The sequence below is a fragment of the Nanorana parkeri genome, unplaced genomic scaffold (genome assembly GCF_000935625.1).
Source record: "Nanorana parkeri isolate BGI_ZX_2015 unplaced genomic scaffold, ASM93562v1 scaffold1028, whole genome shotgun sequence".
NCBI lineage: Eukaryota > Metazoa > Chordata > Amphibia > Anura > Dicroglossidae > Nanorana > Nanorana parkeri.
In genome coordinates, this window is record NW_017307296.1 from 289,778 (window position 1) to 295,564 (window position 5,787).

General features: G+C 44.6%; 1 protein-coding gene across 1 annotated transcript in view; it reads left to right on the top strand.

The window, feature by feature from the left end:
• Nucleotides 1-5,787, top strand: part of GADD45A (growth arrest and DNA damage inducible alpha) — a 9,762-nt gene that overhangs the window by 2,739 nt on the left and 1,236 nt on the right. The window lies entirely within an intron of this gene.

Consider the following 5,787-nt stretch of genomic DNA (forward strand, 5'->3'; position numbering starts at 1 on the left):
TACTCTTTACCTGCCCATCCTTTTGGTTTCTGTTGCCGGTTCCTCGCACAGTTCCCATGGGACTGACTCATTCCCGCATTCCTAAGCTCTCTGTAGCTACCCCACCCCTGAAAGAAGCAGTTTCGGTAACGCCGGATCACCGTGACTTTGCTCTCTGCCACAGTTGCACTTTTTTTTTTCTTCCCTTCTTCTGGTTACAAGTGGACTTTAAACATCCGCGAGTGACATCATCACTAAACTATTCGCGTCCCGGACTTGTACTGACATGCCTCTCGGTAACGGAAACTGAATGTACCTGCTGCTAGAACAGGTGCTTCTATGGAACGGCAGCAAATATTTTCTGATGAATTCCATTTTGGATACCGTCATCAACCTGCCCGAGCGATGATTCCGCTCCGACAGCCACAAAGGACACTTTCGGGTTTTCAAATAATTTTACCAAAAAAATAAAAAATACATAAAACGCAGCAAGGATTTTGCAGACGCGCGCGGTCCGCGGCGGACGCTTCCACAAGGATTACAAAAACAAAAAAAATTGTACAAAATATGTAAAAACTTGCGTGGATGAGAGGAGGACGGCTTGGCTGCCTTGTGCTGTGTTTTTTGGGAGAGTTGAGGCACGAGTCTTTAGAACACGGGGGGCCGCGGGGTCCCCCCTCGAGATGGAGAAGAAGAACTGCCGTTGAACTTTCAGCAGAATTTTGGTGCCTTTGTGACTTTTTTTTCAGGAGGGTTGGCGCAGATATCGGAACAAAACGCAGACTTTTTAACGTCTGGGGATGATACACAAAAAAAAAGCCTTTTTTTAATATTATGGTATTATAAGACGCGGTTAATGTTAAAGTTGTCGGTTTGAAAAGTTTAATTTATTTCCTAAAGATTTATTTATGCAAATTTCTTACTTATTTTATGATCGCCAGGAGCTGGTACTAGACTTCTTTTTTACTCTGGTTAAAACGATTGAAATTTTAACCTGTTTTTTTTTCCATTGGATTGTTCCAAATAAAAGTCTTTAAAATGACCCGAGTGTCTCTTCTCGTGTTTTCTGTATTATTATAGTGCATCCAAACCAGCGATGGGCAACCCCCAGCCTTCCAGCTGTGCTTTTAACTACAAATCCCAACATGCCTCTGGGGGGGTCATACCTGTGGCTGCCAGTCTTGCAATGCCTCATGGGACTTGCGGTTCCAAAACAGCTGGAGTGCCGAGGGTTGCCCATCCCTGAATATGAATATATATAGCATCTTACCAGGCACTTACATGTGGTGGCCGCATTCATTTTCTTTTTCCAACTTTTGTTCCACCTGGTGATCCTGCCAATGACACACTTCCTGTTCTAGGGTGACAACGCTCCCATCCTGTATTGTCTATAAATGAATGTTACCCTAGGACAGAGAGTGTATTAAGACTACAGGACACATCCTCCTGTACATCTGATGTCTGCTCTTCTTGATTGGAAAGGTCAGGGGGTACAGGGTGAATAGCAACTTCTGCAATCCTTCATGGGGCCCCCTTCCATCCCCAGGCCCCATGTGGGTTGCTATGGCTATTATGTCATTGAGAACTCCCTCTCCTCATCTACATAAGAGATGTTCTGTAGTCCTGAGGGCTGGGCAGGGCAGAAAACACAGCTACAGATGTCAGTGCAGCAAAGGTAAAGCGCACAGGAAGTTAAGGGTTCACTAAATTTCCAGCAGGATCAACAGGTGTGTGTGTGTGTCATATATATATATAATATATATACATTTTTATAAAAGACTTTCAGTTATATATTTCACCAACCAAAAAGGAGCAAATTAGAGAAGTTCACTGTTCCAGTTTACACACTTTAGGAAGTTTCTGAGCTGCTTGTAGGCCTCTCATTTTCAAAACTATTGTTTGTGTCCCCAATTGGGAGATTTTCCTTCACACTCTTTTGTGTTGTCAGAAGGAATGATGGGAAATCTTTTATTTGGGGGCAAAGGCAGCATTTTTTAGAGTGGGGAAACTATTAGATTAGGGGTAGGCACCCTCGGCATTCCAACGGTTGAGGAACTACAAGTCCCATGAGACATTGCAAGACTGATAGCCACAGACATGACTTGCAGAGACAGATGCATGATGGGATTTGTGGTTTCACCACAGCTGGAGTGCCAAGGTTGGCTACCCCTGGGTTAGAATCTCTCACTTCCTGCAGTGTCATTGAACAGGTACTCGTAGGGCAATACATTAATGTTCCCACTTTTCTACATTAAATCCAATAAACAAAAATGGAGTCTGACTTTAAAGGGCATAAAGTTTAAGGCCAGCTTTACGCCAATGCAACATAGAAAACCAAATGGCACCGCAGTGCAACGCTGTATTACAGGAATGGTGCCGATGCTTTTTTTTTGTGCACTGGCAGCCCATTCAAATGCATAGAATACCTTTAGGTCTCGTTCACACCTAGGCGTATTGCATATGCGCGACCGTCGCACGTTTTTTAAACCGCAATTCGCGGTAAAAAAGTTGCGCGACTGTCGCGCGTTTCCGAAGGCTACTTGGCTGTAGCCCAATGGAAACGCGCAACAAAACGACCCAAAGTAGTACCTGTACCTTTTCAGGCGTGGGCCGTTTTGTAGCGCGTTAGGGACGGGCGGAAATACGCCAAGGTGTGAACCAGACCCATTGAATACGATGGGATTTATATTTTTGAGCGTTCGTCGAGCGTAGAACGCGCTACAAAACGTTCAGGTGTGAACGAGGGCTAAGGCAATGCACATCAGCGTAAAAGGACGAGAGCGCCTTAAGTCCAGCAAAAATTCATTGTTCACAATAAGGGGTCAGAAGACACAGCCAACGCATTTCAGGGGCTCAAACCGCCCCCTTCATCGGGGCTTGAATGCTGGTAACCAGAGATGACACTGGATAGGTAATAACAAAAAATGAGGATTAAGGTATTTGCAGTACAGATTGCTGGTCTGAAAGCACCCAAAATGCGTTGGCTGTATTTTTTTACAGACATGAGCAAAATGGTAGAGGAGTGTACCATCGATGCACCAGAACATGCCCCAGCAGTCATTTGGGGGAAGCCTGCGTCTTGATGAGCGATCAGGCCCTGCCGTCTGCACCGTAATGGCTTTGTAATTGCAGCCTGCGGCCTATTTAGGAGGACAGAGCGGTCTGTCCTGAATTATAGAAGAGTGTTGGTAGATGTAGTGTTCTCTCTCCTTGTTGTGGCTCCAGGGCACAGCGCCCACATTTCTAATTGAGAATCCAGTCCTGGAACAGAGGATCACACACAAGCCCTGAAATCCCCTCGGCTATGTTTGCGGTCACGTCTTTACCTTGGGTGAACCTCGCTGAATCCTGGAACTGCTTATTCCTCATCACACCTGTTCACGTTCCGCTCGCCTCCATTCCACGCAAGCAGGCACATGGCGTTTCCGCTCTTTCATCCCCGTCTTCCGAGACCTCTACAGTCTGAGACCAGAGATTCCAGAAATGTCATCTACATTCTGAAGCCATTTCCTGCCCTCCCACTTCCAAACATAAACATGAAATCTCAACAGTTTAAAGAGACACCCCAGCCAACAGAGGGGGCTACTTGTGTTCCCCATGGTCCCCTGTGTGTGTTGTAGAGTAGTCACAGCTCCAAGCTCGCTCCCGGGATGGATTACAATCTCATGTGTAGTTTCCTAATTTATATTGAGATTGTAGTCCATCCCGGGAGCGAGCTTGGAGCGGTGACTACTTTACAACACACACAGGGACCATGGGGAACACAAGTAGTCACCCTCCAGAAGGAAGGACAGTGTCAGCACCAATTCAGAGATGATTGGAGGATCTGCAGCCGAGTGATACACAAATAAGATACATTGTTGTCAATAGGTAAAGTGACACCAAACTCAACAGTTACATAATAACATGATGAAGATCTATTATATAATCATTTGAAGTTGAACTAGCTCAATTTTTAAATATTTCCCTTTAAATGCTTTAAAAAACAATTTGTTTCTCCTGTTTAATAACTTCCTGTCAGACGGTAGCAACTTTCTCCATGGTCCCTATGGGTGCTGAAAAGTAGCTACCCTCTGTGATCGCGGCTGTTGTGAACTACAACTAGACGTCAGGATACATTAAGCGCCATCATGTCTCCCTCCCATCTACATTCTGCCCGCTCTGTGGAAAGCGCACACATCAGCACCAGAGACTTACCTCACAAACGAAATCCTCTGTGATGGGGTATGGAGGGGAGGAACTGGTCTGTGAATAGCATTGCACCACCGCGCCTTATGGCAAATGTAGTGAAGGAGAGTGGAGTTATCACTGAAATAATGTGCACCGCGGTAGGAGAGAAAAACGAAGGAGCGGCAGGAGCGCAGCCAACACTTTTCTAAGGAAAAATAAGGTAAAAATGAAATCTGAAAATAGAAATAAAAGCGGGATTGTGTCACTTTAAGGTATTTTTAAGGTTGAACCTGCGAGTTTCGTGTCACTTTAAGGGCCCGTTCACACCAAAGTGCGATGCGGGCAGGAACGCACTGGATCGCATTGCGGCGGGCTCACTTTGTTGTGGGGGAACGCAAGGCACATCAATGCACGCGGTCTGGTCAGGTCAGAAAAAAAATGCTGCAAGCACTATTTTTTCTGACCGGCCCGCAGGCATCCATGTGCCCCTCGTTCCCGTGCGGCCGAACGCATTTCGGCCAGAGGGCGTGGCTACGGTGCCATTCACTTCAATGGACCGCCGAGCCCCACAACAAAGTGAGCCGGCCGCAATGCGCTGTCTAGTGTGAAAAGGCCTAAACCTCTTGTGATCTCCCTTTTCTCACCTCTACTAAAAAGGAAACAAATACATTGCGATATAAAATTGACCGATCATCCCGCAGGAAGAAAAACATAAGAACACAAATGACACAAATGGATTTAGAAAATGAACATTCAACATTTTAATAGGTTTATAACATGGACTAAGATTTTTTTTTTTCTTCTTTGAAAAATGGCAAATAGTGTTATATGTTTAAAACATTACACGGTCATCGACTACAGAAAACAAAGAGGAACATTACAAAAAGAAAAACGATGGAGCGGATATTACAAAAACCAAAGGTGCTAGTCTGATTTTGGTAAGAGATGGCTGTAGTCTGTGTACCTTTATTAAGCGTTATACACACACACACACACACACACACAATAAAACATATACAATCAGAGGCCTGGAATTACACGCGTGTCATGATGGATTATCCTTGGCATTTAGTGTTGGATCAGAAATGAATGAAGTCGAGCAGAACACAATTTACAATGAATTATCAAAAAAAACTAAACATTTGCCACTGGTACACTTTTCGGCGGGAGACGGAGGAAGCTGCATTTTTACATTACAGCAAAAACATTTTTTATTGTATTTTTATCTCCAGTGGTGGAATACAAATGATAAAAAAATTCCTCATGTATGAAATGCGTGAAGAAGCTGCTCTGCAGAAGGAAGTGTTACCCGTGATGACAATTAGGAAAGAATCTACCTGGGCTCTTACATGGACTACACCCCAGTGATGTCTGGATGTGATCTGCCATCAGGACAGACCGTGGGCTATGACAATTATTATATTCCATCCATATGGGGATCGTAACTCTGACGACTGAGACAAGTCAGTTTGTATTAAAGAGCTACAAAAATACACCTACAAATATATACTATATATAAACCAATAACACTTCGGGCCGGAAGATACGCTATATGGCCAAAAGCTGGTGGACACCTGACCCTCATACCTACATGAGCTTGTTAGACATCCCATTCCAAAACCTTTTGGGTTCATATGG